Source organism: Nyctibius grandis, chromosome 26, assembly GCF_013368605.1.
Source record: "Nyctibius grandis isolate bNycGra1 chromosome 26, bNycGra1.pri, whole genome shotgun sequence".
NCBI lineage: Eukaryota > Metazoa > Chordata > Aves > Nyctibiiformes > Nyctibiidae > Nyctibius > Nyctibius grandis.
This window is the reverse complement of record NC_090683.1, coordinates 7,518,891-7,535,421: the sequence shown is the minus strand read 5'-3', so window position 1 is coordinate 7,535,421 and position 16,531 is coordinate 7,518,891. Positions and strand designations below refer to the sequence as shown.

The 16,531-nt window shown below is 48.9% G+C and overlaps 1 long non-coding RNA gene across 1 annotated transcript; it reads right to left on the bottom strand.

Moving 5' to 3' along the window:
• Window positions 1-697: 697 nt before the first annotated feature.
• On the bottom strand, window positions 698-12,824 carry LOC137673896 (uncharacterized). The gene is made up of 3 exons (XR_011049788.1): window positions 12,728-12,824; window positions 1,867-1,922; window positions 698-802 (listed from the first exon to the last, which is right to left on the bottom strand). It is a non-coding gene; the product is annotated as an uncharacterized lncRNA (long non-coding RNA).
• Between the last annotated feature and the right edge of the window lie 3,707 nt (window positions 12,825-16,531).

Genomic DNA, 16,531 nt, shown 5'->3' with positions numbered 1-16,531 from the left:
AGAAAGGCAAAGGATCCCACGAGCAACAGTGCGATTCAAAGACCAGGGACTGGGAACCAGACAAAGAAGCAGAAATTAAATACGAAAAAGCGATGTGCCACAGGGCACAGAGGGAAAAACTGATACATAAGGACATGTACCAAGATGGAGTGCAATGAAAAACAGAAAAAAAAAATAGCTCTGAGCTACAGGGAACAAAGAGGAATTGAAGAACCAGGACCGGCAGCTGGACAAGACAAATAGGGAGGAAATAAAAAATAGTGGCATGGAGCCAGACAGAGAGAGGTGGACCAAGACAAACAAATACCGTGGGGCTACAGGACAGAGAATAGAAAGAGGGAGCTGGACAGACACGGAGACCCAGGGAAAAATCCAGAGGGTCTACAAGGGACATGTGTAGGCATTAAAACCGGGGACAGGGAGATGGACGGACGGGGACCGCGGCGAATAGCGCTGGGTGTGGGAAGTGCGGTGACTGAGCTGCGGTACCTGCTTTAGGCCGCCGGCCTTCCCTGAGCATTTAGTAGGCTGAGAAATGACTATGCCCTTCTCCCACATGCAACCCAGGCAGTAATATTCATTGCCTCAGTACCAAAAATCATCTGAGTGTCTTAAGCATTTCAGTCCTTGTAGTTAACTGCTTTAAAAATCCGTTAGTGGTTTTTGTCCATGTTCCCCACCTGTGACCTACGGAGGAGAAGCAGGAACGGGTTTTCTTTCCCGCGCTCTAAGCCCCGGGGATCGGCGTATCGGTCTGCACGTGGTGTCGGGGGTGACAACGATGGCGGCAGGTCATCAAATGCTGGTGAGAGATTTAAAAAAAAAAGAAAAAAGGAGAGATGGACGAGATCATGAAGGCAGGAGAAAACAGACAGAAAGATACTGTGTGTGAGACAGATAGCTCTGTTTAGTAGGAAACAGGACAGCCAAGCTGACCGAATGTGAGCGGCTGATGCGTGAAGGAGGCGTACGCTGGTGATCCTTGGGAGTTGTTGGCTGCTTTCTGCCTTTCCTCTCCGCTGTGCTATCGGTACTCTGCTCTCCTGCTTCTGCATACCCCTGAGGCTACCTGAGCAGGGCTTGTCTGCCAGCATGCTAACTGACTGGATGTGAACTGGGAAAATCAAGTGGGCCCGTTGGTATATTACATGCCCTTCGTGGGCGACCGTAGAAACCTGGAAGTTCCATATTTGCTCTGCGTGGGAGCGTAGCTCTGCGCTCGTCGCCGCTTGCCGTCGCCGAGCGGCGCGGTTGCCTGTCGGGTCTGTAGCGTGCGATAGGCTGAACTGGCGGGCCAATATGCTGGGCGAGTGGCTCGGTTCCTTCGGCTGCCTAATTTGCCTCGTTAAAACCATTGCTTCATTGCTCCCTTTCTTTATTTCAGACCCATCTAACGATCTCCTGGATGCAAGTCAATTTCAGCTAGCAACACAGCTGAAATACAGTGCTGTTAGAAATCCAGCTGTTGAGCTGCTTCGATGGCAAAAGACTTTTGTAACTTGAACCCCAAAACGTTTTGGCATCGAGGCTGCAAGGAGAGAAACGTGCCTCGAACTGCTGTGCGCGGTGATACGTGGCTGCCTCTGACCGACGCCTTTTTCTGCTGAAGCCGGAGCATGGCTCCTTTGTGAAGAGCCGCTATCGCTGCACGATGTATGTCAGCTTTCCCTGTACCGTGAGGCCAGAGAACAGCATAGTCTGACTGGAGAGTGTTGCAGCCTCTTGTCCCGGCCCCTTCAGAAAATGACTCCCCGTAACAGGAATGAACCGGCTACTGTCCACAGGACAAAGGAAATACTTGGCGTTAACATGTCATAAAGGCATCTACGATGAAACGGTTCCCTCCTTTGTCGCGTGCTGACTGACCTTCTTATGGCGCTCCGCTCGGCCTCTCCTTTGGTATCCGGCTCCCTCCTGTGCATCTACAGCAACAAAATAGAATCAAAGTACCCCAGCTACTGAAAAATACCCTAACAAACAGTTAACAGTCCCTGTTATGATAACTTTGCTCAATCGCTTTGTTGATATGTGCTTTGCGTGCCAATCTGCCGTGAGTGGTCAGCGACATCGGTGAGCACAAGAAATATAAAAAGATGCTTTATTAGCTTACATCCCTCCCTTTTCTTTCCCCCATCCCAACAGACACATCCCGGACTTGCCCTTCCCTCAGCAGGCAAATGTGGGTTTGCCTACCAGACTCTAAAACCCAGGCAGGGCAGCTCCGAGCCACACACACCACACAAAGTACGATGCTACACAGAACATGACAAATCATATGCCTCAAGGATGAGAGAAAACTCTCAACAAGAAGCATGACAGCCCGAGAGAAGACGCTGTCAGGCAAGACCTCCTGCAGGACCGTAACGAGGACGTGAGGAGGATCTATGGTGACCCCAGAAAGAGAGTAGAACCTCATGGCCAGTGAAAACAAGTGACTCTCAAAACCGAGAGGATGTATGCACAAGAAGCCTGGCTTCAAGACCTCACCACCTAACGATGCACAGAAGAAAACCCAGTCCATCCAAATGGACGCCTGGAAAGAGAAGCCGCTCGTGCATCACGGAATGCCGCCACAAAAGAGGACCGTCCAGAAACTGGCAAGATGGAAGACTGAACCACGCTTTAAGCTCATCATGCAAGAAAAGAAGTGCTTGATTGGCACTACACTGATGAGTACAGGTGTGCAAGACTCCAGGTATGGCAGCTAAGGTGCGTGGCGTGCTCCTTGAGCACAAAAGAAGACATCGAGACCTGAGGAAGTTGTAAGACGCACGAAACACGCCGCACGAACTACACAAACCCACATAGGCTGGAACTGCCCTGGCCTACCACACGCTATCATTGTGCTGAAAGGGAACCCGCTCCCAGAGCCTGCCTAAAGTGGAGTGCACCTGGACAGCCTTCTCCCCTAAGCTAACTTTAAAACTGGAAAACCGCTTCCTGAAAGTGCCAACCTTATCTCCTCCTTCCCACCACCGCTCTCCACCACCAGTGCCTCAACTTAGCTTTCAGATGGCCAGGAGTCCAATTCCATCCTCAAAATGAAAAAATACAATCAGCCCACTCCTGAATCCTGCTGTCACCACGCTCCTCTTCATCACCTGCCAAAAAAACAAAAATTACAATCCACACACAACAAGGCTGTCAGTCAGCGTCACATCTGGCACCCACCTTTCCCACAACATCTGCCACCTCGGATGCACCTGGCATCCCGCTCACCTGCTCCGTGCCGATTCCAGAGTCGGACGCTGCGGCTGTCGTTGTTCGCAGGGCCTAGGATACCAAAAGACACACAATTACCATGACACTTGCAAGAAATCACCAGCCCCCTGCTCCTACTCTCTACTACCCAGCTCACCTCAAATGCTCATCCAAGTCCAAAGGCTGCACCGCACAGAACCTGCAAAACCAAGCAGAAATGCTCCACTGAGTGGCCACTTAATACTTTCCTATTAGACACCGACACAGCCCACGACCGCCTCACCTTCTCAGACCCCTCCTTGGCACTTGGCTTCGCCTCCCGCAGCCTTTGGCCAACACCTGCAAAAACACAAACAGAAAGGCACGTGCTGATATACTGCCCAAAACCATGACTCGCCCGTGCCTGTCCCCTTCTCGCACACCTTTACCATCACAACTTCCCTGTCTGGCCTCCAGCCGTTTAGGCCGCCACGTTGACTCTTGCACACCACATGTAAAACCCAAAAAACACGGGCCGCTTATGACTGCACCGCCTATAAACACCTGAAAAATAACTGCCGCTTCAGCCCACCGATCGACGCTCACCTTACCCGAGAGTTGCCTGCTCTGCCCGTATCCTGTGGCGCTCCTCGCTGTGCACCTTCAAATTACAAAAAAAAACCCCACAAATACAATAAGGCAGTGTCTTCATTTAGCCCGGGGCTAAACATTAACAGTATTTCTCTCTCCCAATATCCCTTCCCCAAATGAGGAATAGGGAAAAAGACAGGGAGACTTCATAGGATGAAGTTAACCAGATGTCCTGGTTTGGCCTAAACCAGGCCGATTTTCCTTTCAGTGATTTTTACTTTCAGCTAAGTCTCCTCTAAATAACTGCACTTTCTGAAACTAACTGCATGTTTTTGCAGACAGTGTCTGCTTCCAGGACTGATAACGCTCGAAGTTTGTAGTTATCGCTGAGGCACCGGTAGGGATGTTGTGCAGTAAGGCTCTTGCTGTACTTTTTTCTTAGAGAAACCAAGGTCACCGCTGGATTCCTCACTGCTTACAAGTGAAAAGCTGAAGGGGGGGTCGCAGCTGCAGGGGGGAGCAGACAGGGCAGGTGACCCAAAATTGACCAACGAGGGTATTCCATCCCATACACGTCATTCTCGGTATAAAGCGGGGGGATCACGAGGGTCTCGCTCCTCTTGCTCGCTCTTGTTTTTTCTGCTATGGCCGGTGTCCAAGGAGGACTCCGACTGTTTTCCTGCTGCCCCCGATCCTGATCTGTGCATCCCTGAATCCAGCTCTCGACCGTCGCTAGGCCCAGCCTGGGCCTTCCCGGAGCCTGCCCTGCAGTGCCGGTGGTGACGTTGCCGACATCGGGGGAGCTCGATCTTGGTTTTGTATATATATTTGTATATATTTGATTATTCCAATATTATTATTATACTCTTTTTCATTATTATAGGTTTATTAAAACTGTTTTAACTTTCCAACCCGTAAGTCTCTCTCCCTTTTCCCTTTCCCTTTCCCTTCGGGTGGGGGGGGGGAGGGTTAACAGAGAGCGTCTGCTGCAGGTTTAATCGCCAGCCCAGCTTTAAACCGTGACAGATTTATTGGCGCCCAACGTGGGGCTCGAGAGAAGCTCCAACAGGTTCCTCTGATAAGTCGAATCCCAGCTCCGGCGGGAGGAGACCCGGAGAGCTCAGCTGAGAGAGTATCAGATTTCTTCCTTTGAGATTTACGAGGGGTTGGAAATTAAAACAGATAGGGAAGATGCTGATGTCATTTTTGAATGCTGTGTTATCTCATCTCTTTATAAAGCCTTTTACAGAGTTAAGTGTAATGATACCTTACTTGCCGTATGCGCTGTTTGTTACTGTTTATGTGCAGTTTATCACTGCTGGGCACTGGTCAATGTGCATTGTTTTGTTATGGCGTTTCATACTGATTTATGTCGTGATAAACTGGGCTGTTACTATTCTGACCGCGGTAGCAGCGATTTTATCTGCGGGCTCCGGGCGTCCTTTAGCTGATTGTGTTAATGATTACACTTCCAATTTTACTTTGGGAAATAGTACCTTCTCCTTTTCTGCCAAGCTGATTCCTCTAGATTTTGTGAAATTCGGATGGTGCTGTCTAGGTGGCATGTTTTTATTTTCGGTTGTCCTGAATGTGTTTCTGATGTGGGATAAGATTAAGTATCGGTGCAGGGACAGGTGTAGGTGTTATGCAGCCACCTCAGATCCTACAGCGTGTGCTGCCGCTACAGCTCGCACCGCAGCTGCTACACCCCCCAAGATGGCCACTGCACCTACTCAGACTCTAACGAGTCTCAGCACTCCCACAACAGCCACTGCATCTACTCAGACCCCAGCATCTAACGAATCTGTACCAATTGCTCCTGTAACCAGGAAGAAATACCAAAAGAAATCAGCTCGTGAAGAGGAGGATGATGACTCAGAGCCTTCTAAGGCAGAGCCATCACATGACCCAGGTGAGGGCCCTTCTCAGGCAGAGTCAGGGCCCGACACAGATGGGGGTTCCCTTGATCGTCATTTTAAAGCAGACCCATCACAGAAGAAAGGTCGTTCTAAAGCAGAACTATCACAGGAGGAGGACTCGGATGTAGAGATAACCTACCACTCCTTATCCCTGAAGGACCTGAGAAATATAAGGAAAGATTTCAGCCGTTATGATGGTGAGCCAATTATTACCTGGCTGCTCCGATGCTGGGATAATGGGGCAGATAGCATGCAATTAGATGGCAGAGAAGCCAGACAGTTGGGATCCCTGTCCAGAGATGGTGGTATTGATAAGGCGCTTGCAAGAAAGTCAAACACTATCAGTCTCTGGAGGCGACTCTTGTCAGCTGTAAAGAGCAGGTATCCCTATAAAGATGATGTTATGAGCCACCTAAGTAAATGGACCACTATAGAAAAAGGTATTAACTACCTTAGACAACTAGCTGTGCAAGAGATCATTTATAGACACCCACGGGAAATTGTAGATCCTGTAGATCCTGATGAAGTGGAATGCAACCGATCCATGTTCCGGAAGGTTGTGAAGAATGCTCCACCGACATATACCCATACATTGTCAATATTAGTCTGGGGAGAAAATGCTATGGCACGACCTAGTGTGGATGAAATGGCTAACTGTATGCGACAGTATGAAGATAGTATTTCTTCCCCACTGCAGGCCCGTGTCTCGGCTGTGGAAAAACTGACTAAGGAAAACAAGGATTCATTTAAACAACTGTCAGACAAACTGTCCAGGATAGAGAATAAACTTGACTCTCTACCTACACAGGCGCGCGTTGCAGCTGTTAAGAGAAAACGGCCTCCTACAGGACCAGCTCAAAGGAAACGGAACACATCACGAGGTATCCTGTGGTTTGCCCTGCGTGGTTATGGGGAGGACATGAACAGATGGCATGGACAACCTACCAGTACCCTACAGGCACGAGTACGTGAGTTGCAAGCTAAAAGAAATACCAGAGAGAATTTTTCTAGGAGGATGGCTGCTCCAGTTACCAGTGAGCAGGACCCCAGTCAGGGTAGATGGGCCTCAAATTCCTTTTTCCAAAGTGTGAATAGGAGAAATGAAGGTCCAGTCCCTGTGAGCAGCACAAATCCATTTCTTGATTAGGGGGTCCCTGCCTCCAGCCAGGTGGAGGAAAGGGACAACCGAGTTTATTGGACTGTGTGGATTCGATGGCCTGGCACATCAAAACCACAAAGGTATCGAGCCTTGGTAGACACTGGTGCACAGTGCACCCTAATGCCATCGGATCATAAAGGGGCAGAATCTATCAGTATTTCAGGAGTAACAGGAGGATCTCAAGTGTTATCTGTATTGGAAGCCGAAGTGAGCCTAACTAAAAATGAATGGAAAAAGCACCCCATTGTGACTGGCCCAGATGCTCCGTGCATCCTTGGCATAGACTACCTCAAGAGAGGGTATTTTAAGGACCCAAAAGGGTATAGATGGGCCTTTGGTGTAGCAGCTGTAGAGACTGAGGACATTAAACAGCTGTCTACCTTGCCTGGCCTCTCAGAGGATCCTTCTGTTGTGGGGTTGCTGAAGGTCGAAGAACAACAGGTGCCAATTGCTACTACCACGGTGCACCGACGACAATATCGCACCAATCGAGACTCCCTGATCCCCATTCATAAACTGATTAGACAATTAGAAAATCAAGGAGTGATTAGTAAGACTCGCTCACCCTTTAATAGTCCTATATGGCCAGTGCGAAAGTCTGATGGAGAATGGAGATTAACTGTGGACTATCGTGGCCTAAATGAAGTTACGCCACCACTGAGTGCTGCTGTGCCAGACATGCTAGAACTTCAATACGAACTGGAGTCAAAGGCAGCCAAGTGGTACGCCACCATAGACATTGCTAATGCATTTTTCTCTATTCCTTTGGCACCAAAGTGCAGGCCACAGTTTGCTTTCACCTGGAGAGGTATCCAGTACACCTGGAATCGACTGCCCCAGGGGTGGAAACACAGTCCTACTATTTGCCATGGACTGATCCAGACTGCACTAGCAAAGGGTGGATCTCCAGAACATTTGCAATACATTGATGACATCATTGTGTGGGGAGATACAGCAGCAGAAGTTTTTGACAAAGGGGAGAAAATAATCCAAATTCTTCTGAAAGCTGGTTTTGCCATAAAAAAAAGGCAAGGTCAAGGGGCCTGCCCGGGAGATCCAGTTTTTAGGGATTAAATGGCAAGATGGGCGTCGCCAGATCCCGATAGAGGTGATCAACAAAATAACAGCTATGTCCCCACCTACTAACAAAAAGGAAACACAAGCCTTCTTAGGCGTTGTGGGTTTCTGGAGAATGCATATTCCAGATTACAGCCAGATTGTACGCCCTCTTTATCAAGTGACCAGAAAGAAGAATGATTTTCAGTGGGGTCCTGAACAACGACAGGCCTTTGAACAGATTAAACAAGAGATTGTGCATGCAGTAGCCCTTGGACCAGTCCGTACGGGACAAGATGTTAAAAATGTGCTCTACACCTCAGCTGGGGACAATGGTCCTACCTGGAGCCTCTGGCAGAAAGTACCAGGGGAGACTCGAGGTCGACCCCTAGGATTTTGGAGTCGAGGATACAAGGGTTCCGAGGCCAATTACACCCCAACTGAAAAGAGATACTGGCAGCATATGAAGGAGTTAGAGCTGCTTCAGCGGTAATTGGTACTGAGGCACAACTTCTCCTGGCACCTCGATTACCAGTACTAGGCTGGATGTTCAAGGGTAAGGTTCCCACTACCCATCATGCAACTGATGCTACATGGAGTAAATGGATTGCATTAATTACACAGAGGGCTCGAATAGGAAACCCTAATCGCCCAGGAATCTTAGAAGTGATCATGGACTGGCCAGAAGGCAAAGACTTCGGAATGCCACCAGAAAAGGAGGTGACACGTGCTGAAGAAGCCCCACCATATAATGAACTACCAGAGGATGAGAAGCAGTATGCCCTGTTCACCGATGGATCCTGCCGTCTTGTAGGAAAGCATCGGAAGTGGAAAGCTGCTGTATGGAGTCCCATACGACGAATCACAGAAGCCACAGAAGGACAAGGTGAATCAAGTCAATTTGCAGAGGTAAAAGCCATCCAGCTGGCTTTAGACATTGCTGAACGAGAAAAGTGGCCAAGGCTGTATCTTTATACTGACTCATGGATGGTGGCAAATGCCTTGTGGTGGTGGTTAAAGCAGTGGAAGCGAAGCAACTGGCAGCGTAAAGGTAAACCTATTTGGGCTGCTGAACTGTGGCAAGATATTGCTACTCGGCTAGAGAAACTAGTCGTGAAGGTACGTCATGTAGATGCCCACGTACCTAAAAGTCGGGCAACTGAGGAACATCGAAACAACCAACAAGCAGATCAGGCTGCTAAAGTGTTCCAAATAGATTTGGACTGGGAACATAAAGGTGAACTATTTTTAGCTCGGTGGGCTCATGACACTTCAGGTCATCAAGGAAGAGATGCAACATACAGATGGGCTCGTGACCGAGGGGTGGACTTAACTATGGACTCTATTGCACAGGTTATCCATGATTGTGAAACATGCGCCGCAATTAAGCAAGCCAAACGGTTAAAACCTTTGTGGTATGGGGGGCGGTGGTTGAAATATAAATATGGGGAGGCCTGGCAAATTGACTATATCACACTCCCTCAAACCCGCCAGGGTAAACGCTATGTGCTTACTATGGTGGAGGCAACCACCGGATGGCTGGAAACATACTCTGTGCCCCATGCCACTGCCCGGAACACTATTCTGGGCCTTGAAAAGCAAATTTTGTGGCGACATGGCACGCCAGAGAGAATTGAGTCGGACAATGGTACTCATTTCAAAAACAGTCTCATAGATAACTGGGCCAAAGAACATGGCATCGAGTGGGTATATCATATCCCCTATCATGCACCAGCATCTGGGAAAATTGAACGGTATAATGGGCTGTTAAAAACTACCCTAAAAGCAATGGGGGGTGGAACCTTTAAAAACTGGGATAAGCATTTGGCACAAGCTACCTGGCTAGTTAACACCAGAGGATCTATCAACCGAGCTGGCCCTGCTCAGTCAGATCTTTTACATACAGTAGAAGGGGATAAAGTCCCTGTGGTGCATGAAAGGAATCTGTTGGGAAAAACTGTCTGGGTTCTTCCTGCTACGGGCAAAGGTAAACCCATTCATGGGATTGCTTTTGCTCAAGGACCTGGATGTACTTGGTGGGTGATGCTGCAGGATGGTGGAGTCCGATGTGTCCCTGAAGGTGATCTGATCTTGGGTGAGAATACTTAATTCTGAACTGCATGATGTTAATTGCTGCATAATACTAACAGTGTTCATAAGTGTCTTTCAGGTTAAGACAGTGGTGACGAGACCAGAGCTAACTGCAAGTGGCGTCCAGTAACCTCCTCAAGACTGACATCTTTAACCTGCAACCCGTGGGCACAAACTGTGACAAAACTCATACCATGTCTCCTGCCCTGAGAGACTCCTAGCCAGATGGAAACCCACAATCCTGAACTAAATGAACTTGATGAACTTTTTTTTTCTGTATAGAAATGAATCAGAAACTAATGTTATCTGTATATATTTTAAAATGAAAAGTTAGTGGTGATCTGAGTATGATGTGAATGGTATGGAATAAGGGGTGGAATGTCCTGGTTTGGCCTAAACCAGGCCGATTTTCCTTTCAGTGATTTTTACTTTCAGCTAAGTCTCCTCTAAATAACTGCACTTTCTGAAACTAACTGCATGTTTTTGCAGACAGTGTCTGCTTCCAGGACTGATAACGCTCGAAGTTTGTAGTTATCGCTGAGGCACCGGTAGGGATGTTGTGCAGTAAGGCTCTTGCTGTACTTTTTTCTTAGAGAAACCAAGGTCACCGCTGGATTCCTCACTGCTTACAAGTGAAAAGCTGAAGGGGGGGTCGCAGCTGCAGGGGGGAGCAGACAGGGCAGGTGACCCAAAATTGACCAACGAGGGTATTCCATCCCATACACGTCATTCTCGGTATAAAGCGGGGGGATCACGAGGGTCTCGCTCCTCTTGCTCGCTCTTGTTTTTTCTGCTATGGCCGGTGTCCAAGGAGGACTCCGACTGTTTTCCTGCTGCCCCCGATCCTGATCTGTGCATCCCTGAATCCAGCTCTCGACCGTCGCTAGGCCCAGCCTGGGCCTTCCCGGAGCCTGCCCTGCAGTGCCGGTGGTGACGTTGCCGACATCGGGGGAGCTCGATCTTGGTTTTGTATATATATTTGTATATATTTGATTATTCCAATATTATTATTATACTCTTTTTCATTATTATAGGTTTATTAAAACTGTTTTAACTTTCCAACCCGTAAGTCTCTCTCCCTTTTCCCTTTCCCTTTCCCTTCGGGTGGGGGGGGGGAGGGTTAACAGAGAGCGTCTGCTGCAGGTTTAATCGCCAGCCCAGCTTTAAACCGTGACACCAGATTTAATGAAATGAAGAAATCACTATCAAGGACAACACAAAACAAACAACTGTATACTCATCCACAGATCACTGCCAAGTTGCTCCAGGAATCACAGCAAGGAAGAGGGAGGAGAGGCAAGGACAGCAGGAAAAAAACCCCACCTCTTCCTAGCAAATCCTCCCTTTTATAGTGAGCTTCATGCCAATGCTATAGAACACACCTGTGGGCCAGCTGGGATCAGCTCTCCCGCATTTAACTGCTGAGGGCCTTGATCACCATGGCTGGACACAAACTAAAACCAAATCCCAGTGAAATCCGGACACATAGGCATATCACCACCAGTCATCTTCCCTCTAACACCACACGGCAACCCACCTTTTTACAGCGCTCCGCTCGCCTCTCCCCTCTTGTCCTGCACGGCTCGTCCCTCTGCATCTGCAAAGACAATAATGAACAAGTCACCCAGATGCAGAGCATCACTTTAATAGTTCCAGACATCTCGTTCCCATTAAGGAATACCATCCACAACCCATCTGCAGGCTGCCACTAAAGTAAATACTTAATTCAAATATTAAGCCTTACACGTAAAAGCCTCAACACCTTAGAGATTCCATCTACCCAACTAGCGCTCTCGCTGCCTCTCCCAGATGGCTCTGGACATCTCCTTGGCACCTTCAAAACGTTACAGAAGTTACTGGCCTCACCTGCTGCAGACAGCTAATCCATCCGACATGACTCTACAACCTTTACCCCAACAGTCTAGGCATATTACATATTAACCATAGACACTTATTGCTATTCCACCTATCCCTGACTCTACACCCCCAGGCAGGGCAGCTCCGAGCCACACACACACACACAGTCCAATGCTACACGAAACGCTACAAACAAGGTTCCTCAAAGATGAGAGAAAACTCTCAGCGAGGATGACGACGCCAAAAGGAAGACATTGCAGGACAAGACCACCTGCAGGACCATGACGGGGACATGTGGAGGCTCTATGGCAACCCCAAAAAGAAAGTAGAACATCATGGTCAGTGACAACAAGTGACTCTCAAAACCGAGAGGATGTATGCGCAAGAAGCCTGGCTTCAAGACCTCACCACCTAATGATGCACGGAATAAAGCCCAGTCCGTCCAAATGGACGCCTGGGAAGAGAAGCCGCTCGTTTGGCAGCGAATTACCCTGCAAAAGAGGACCGTCCGGAAACTTGCAAGATGGAAGACTGAACCACGCTGTAAGCTCGTTACGCAAGAAAAGAAGTGCCTGATTGGCACAACGCTGATGAGTACAGGTGTTCAAGACTCTAGGGATGGCGATCGAGGTGCATGGTGTGCTCCTTGAGCACAATGAAGACATCGAGACCTGAGGAAGTGCTAAGACGCACGAGACAAGCCGCACAAACCACACAAACACACGTAGGCTGGAACTGCCCTGGCCTACCACACGCTATCATTGTGCTGAAAAGGAACCTGCTCCCTGAGCCTGCCTAAAGTGGACTGCTCCTGCACAGCCCTCTCCCCTACACTAACTTTATAAATTAAAAACCGCTTCCTGAAAGTGCCAACCTTGTCTGCTCCTTCCCACCACCGCTCTCCACCACCAGTGCCTCAACTTAGCTTTCAGATGGCCAGGACTCCAATTCCATCTTCAAAAAGAAAAAATACAATCAGCCCATTGGATCAATCCTGCAGTCACACCAGGTTCCTCTTCATCACCTGCAAAAAAAAAAAAAAAAATTACAATCCACACATAACAAGGCCGTCACTCAGCATCACATCTGGCACAGACCGTTCCCACAACGTCCCCCATCTCGGACGCACCGTGCCATTCCGTGCCGATTCCAGAGTCGGACGCTGCGGCTGTCGTCGCTCGTGGGGCCTAGGATACGAAATGACACAAAATTACCATGGCACTGGCAAGAAATCAACAGCCCCCTGCTCCTACTCTCTACTACCCAGCTCACCTCAAATGCTCATCCAAGTCCAAAGGCTGCACCGCACAGAACCTGCAAAACCAAGCAGAAACGCTCCACTGAGTGGCCACTTAATACTTTCCCATTAGACACCGACGCGGCCCACAACCGCCTCACCTTCTCAGACCACTCCTCGGCAGGTGGCATCGCTCCCCGGAGCCTCTGGGCAGCACCTGCAAAAACACAAACAAAAAGGCACGTGCTGAGATACTGCCCAAAACCGTGGCTAGTCCGTGCCGGTCCCCTTCTCACACGCCTTTACCATCACAACTTCCCTGTCTGGCCTCCGGTAGTTTAGGCCGCCACGTTGACTCTTGCACACCACCTATAAAACCAAAAAAACACGGGTCGCTTATGACTGCACCACCAATAAACACCTGAAAAATAACTGCCGCTTCATCCCACCGATCGGCACTCACCTTGCCTGAGAGTCAGCTCCGGTACCCGTATCCCGTGGCGATGATCGCTTTGCACCTTCAAATTAAAAAAAAAAAAGAAATACAATAAGGTAGTGTCTTCATTTAGCCTACACCCAGGGCTAAACATTAGCAGCATTTCTCTCCCAATGTCGCTTTCCCAAATGAGGAAGGGCATTGGGAAAAAGACAGGGAGACTTCGTAGGATGAAGTTAACCAGATTAAATGAAAGGAAGAAATCAATACAAATGACAACACAAAACAGACAACTGTATACTCATCCACAGAGCACTGCCAAGTTGCTCCAGGAATCACAGCAAGGAAGAGGGAGGAGAGGCAAGGACAGCAGGAGAAACCCCACCTCTTCCCAGCAAACCCTCTCTTTTATAGTGAGCTTGATGTCAATGATAGAGAAAACACCTGTGGGGCAGTCAGGGTCAGCTGCCCTGCATTTAACTGCTGAGGGCCTTGATCACCATGGCTGGCCACATACTAAAACCAAATCCCAGTGAAATCAGGACATGTAGGCATATCGTCACCAGTCATCTTCCCTCTAACACCACACAGCGACCCACCTTCTTACGGCGCTCTGCTCGCCTCTCCTCTCTTGTCCTGCACGGCTCAGCCATCTGCATCTGCAAAGACAATATTGAATAAGTCACCTGGACTCAAAGCATCCCTTTATTAGTTCCAGACATCTGCTTCCCATTAAGGAATACCATCCACAGCCCAACTGCAGGCTGCTACTACAGTAAATAATTAATTCAAACATTAAGCCTTACACAGAGAAGCCTCAAAACCTTAGAGATCCCATCTGCCCAACTAGCCCTCTCGCTGCCTCTCCCACATGGCTCCGGACATCTCCTCGGCACCTTCAAAATGTTACAGAAGTTACTGGCCTCACCTGCTGCAAACAGCTAATCCGTCCGAGATGACTCTACAACCTTTAACCCAACAGTCTAGGCATATCAACATATTAACAATAGACACTGATTGCTATTCTACCTACCCCTGACTCTACACCCCCAGGCAGGGCAGCTCCGAGCCACACACATACACGCATGCACACTCACACACACGCGCTGAGCCCAACGCTACAGAGAACACGACAAATGACATGCCTCAAAGATGAGAGAAAACTCTCAGCGAGCGTGATGATGCCCAAGGAGAAGACGCTGCGAGGCAAGACCGCTTGCAGCACCGTGACGGGGACGTGAAGAGGCTCTATGACGACTGCAGAAAGAGAGCAGAACGTCATGGCCCGTGACAAAAAGTTACTCTCGAACTGAGAGGACTTATGCACAAGAAGCCTGGCTTCAAGACCTAACCACCTAAGGATGCAGGGAAGAAAGATCAGTCTGTCCAAATAGACACCTGGAAAGCAGAGCCACTCGTGCGGCTGGCAATGATGCCACAGAAGAGGACCGTCTGGAAACTTGCAAGATGGAAGCCTGAACCACGCTTTAATCTCATTACAAAAGAAAAAAAGCACCTGATTGGCGCTACACTGATGAGTACAGGTGTTCAAGACTCCAGGGATGGCGGCCGAGGTGCGGGGCGTGCTCCTTGAGCACAAAAGAAGACATCGAGACCTGAGGAAGTTCTAAGACGCACAAAACACACCACACGAACTATACAAACACACGTAGGCTGGAACTGGCCTGGAAAACACTACCATTGTGCTGAAAAGAAACCAGCTGCCTTAGCCTGCCAAAAGGGAACTGTTCCTGTGTGGGGTTCCCACAAGGCAATGGTGGGAACGAGCTACTGAACGAGCTATGTCCAGGCATGTCCAGGGGGTGGTAATGGGGTGGTGATGAACTAGCCAATCATAATACAGAACAAGGGCCTTGGCTATGAAACGAACAAGATATGGGGGAAGCTGACGACCTTGGCTATGAGAAAAGTAAGATATAGGGAAGCTGAAAAATAAGAAAGAACGCTGCACCTGCAAGATATAACTTTTTAGCATAAGCCAATCAGAACTAATGTAGAGGCGTGTGAACAAAGCATACTAACCAATCATAATAGAAATGACATGTACACAGAGTGTGTACAAAAATAGAATAGTATAAATGTACCCTCAATAGAATAGTATAAACGTACCCTCAGATACGTGAATAAACGAGATCTGCTTAACGATCATATTGGTCTGCGTGCATTTACTCCGTGCCCTCTTGCAAACACCGACATTCCTGCACAGCCCTCTCCCCTACACTAACTTTAAAACTTGAAAACCGCTTCCTGAAAGTGCCAACCTTCTCTGCTCCTTCCCATCACCGCTCTCCAACACCACCAGTGCCTCAACTTACCCTTTCAGACGGCCAGGAGTCCGATTCCATCCGCAAAAAGAAAAAATACAATCAGCCCACTGGATCAATCCTGCTGTCACTAGTTTTCTCTTCATCACCTGCCAAAAAAAACAAAAATTACAATCCACACATAACAAGGCCGTCACTCAGCATCACATCTGGCACAGACCTTTTCCACAACATCCGCCACCTCAGATGCACCTGGCATCCTGCTCGCGTGCTCCGTGCCGATTCCAGAGTCGGACGCTACAGCTGTCATCGCTCGTGGTGCCTAGAATACCAAAAGACACAAAATTACCATGACACTTTAATGAAATCCCCAGCCCCCTGCTCCTACTCTCTACTACCCAGCTCACCTCAAATGCTCATCCAAGTCCAAAGTCTGCGCTGCACAGAACCTGCAAAACCAAGCAGAAACGCTCCACTGAGTGACCACTTAATACTTCGCTATTAGACACCGACGCGGCCCACAACCGCCTCACCTTCTCAGTCCGCTCCTTGACAGGTGGCATCACTCCCCGGAGCCTCTAGGCAGCACCTGCAAAAACACATACAAAAAGGCACGTGCTGAGACACTGGCCAAAACCGCGGCTCGCCCGTGCCGGTCCCCTTCTCACATGCCTTTACCATCACAACTTCCCTGTCTGGCCTCCGGCAGTTTAGGGCACC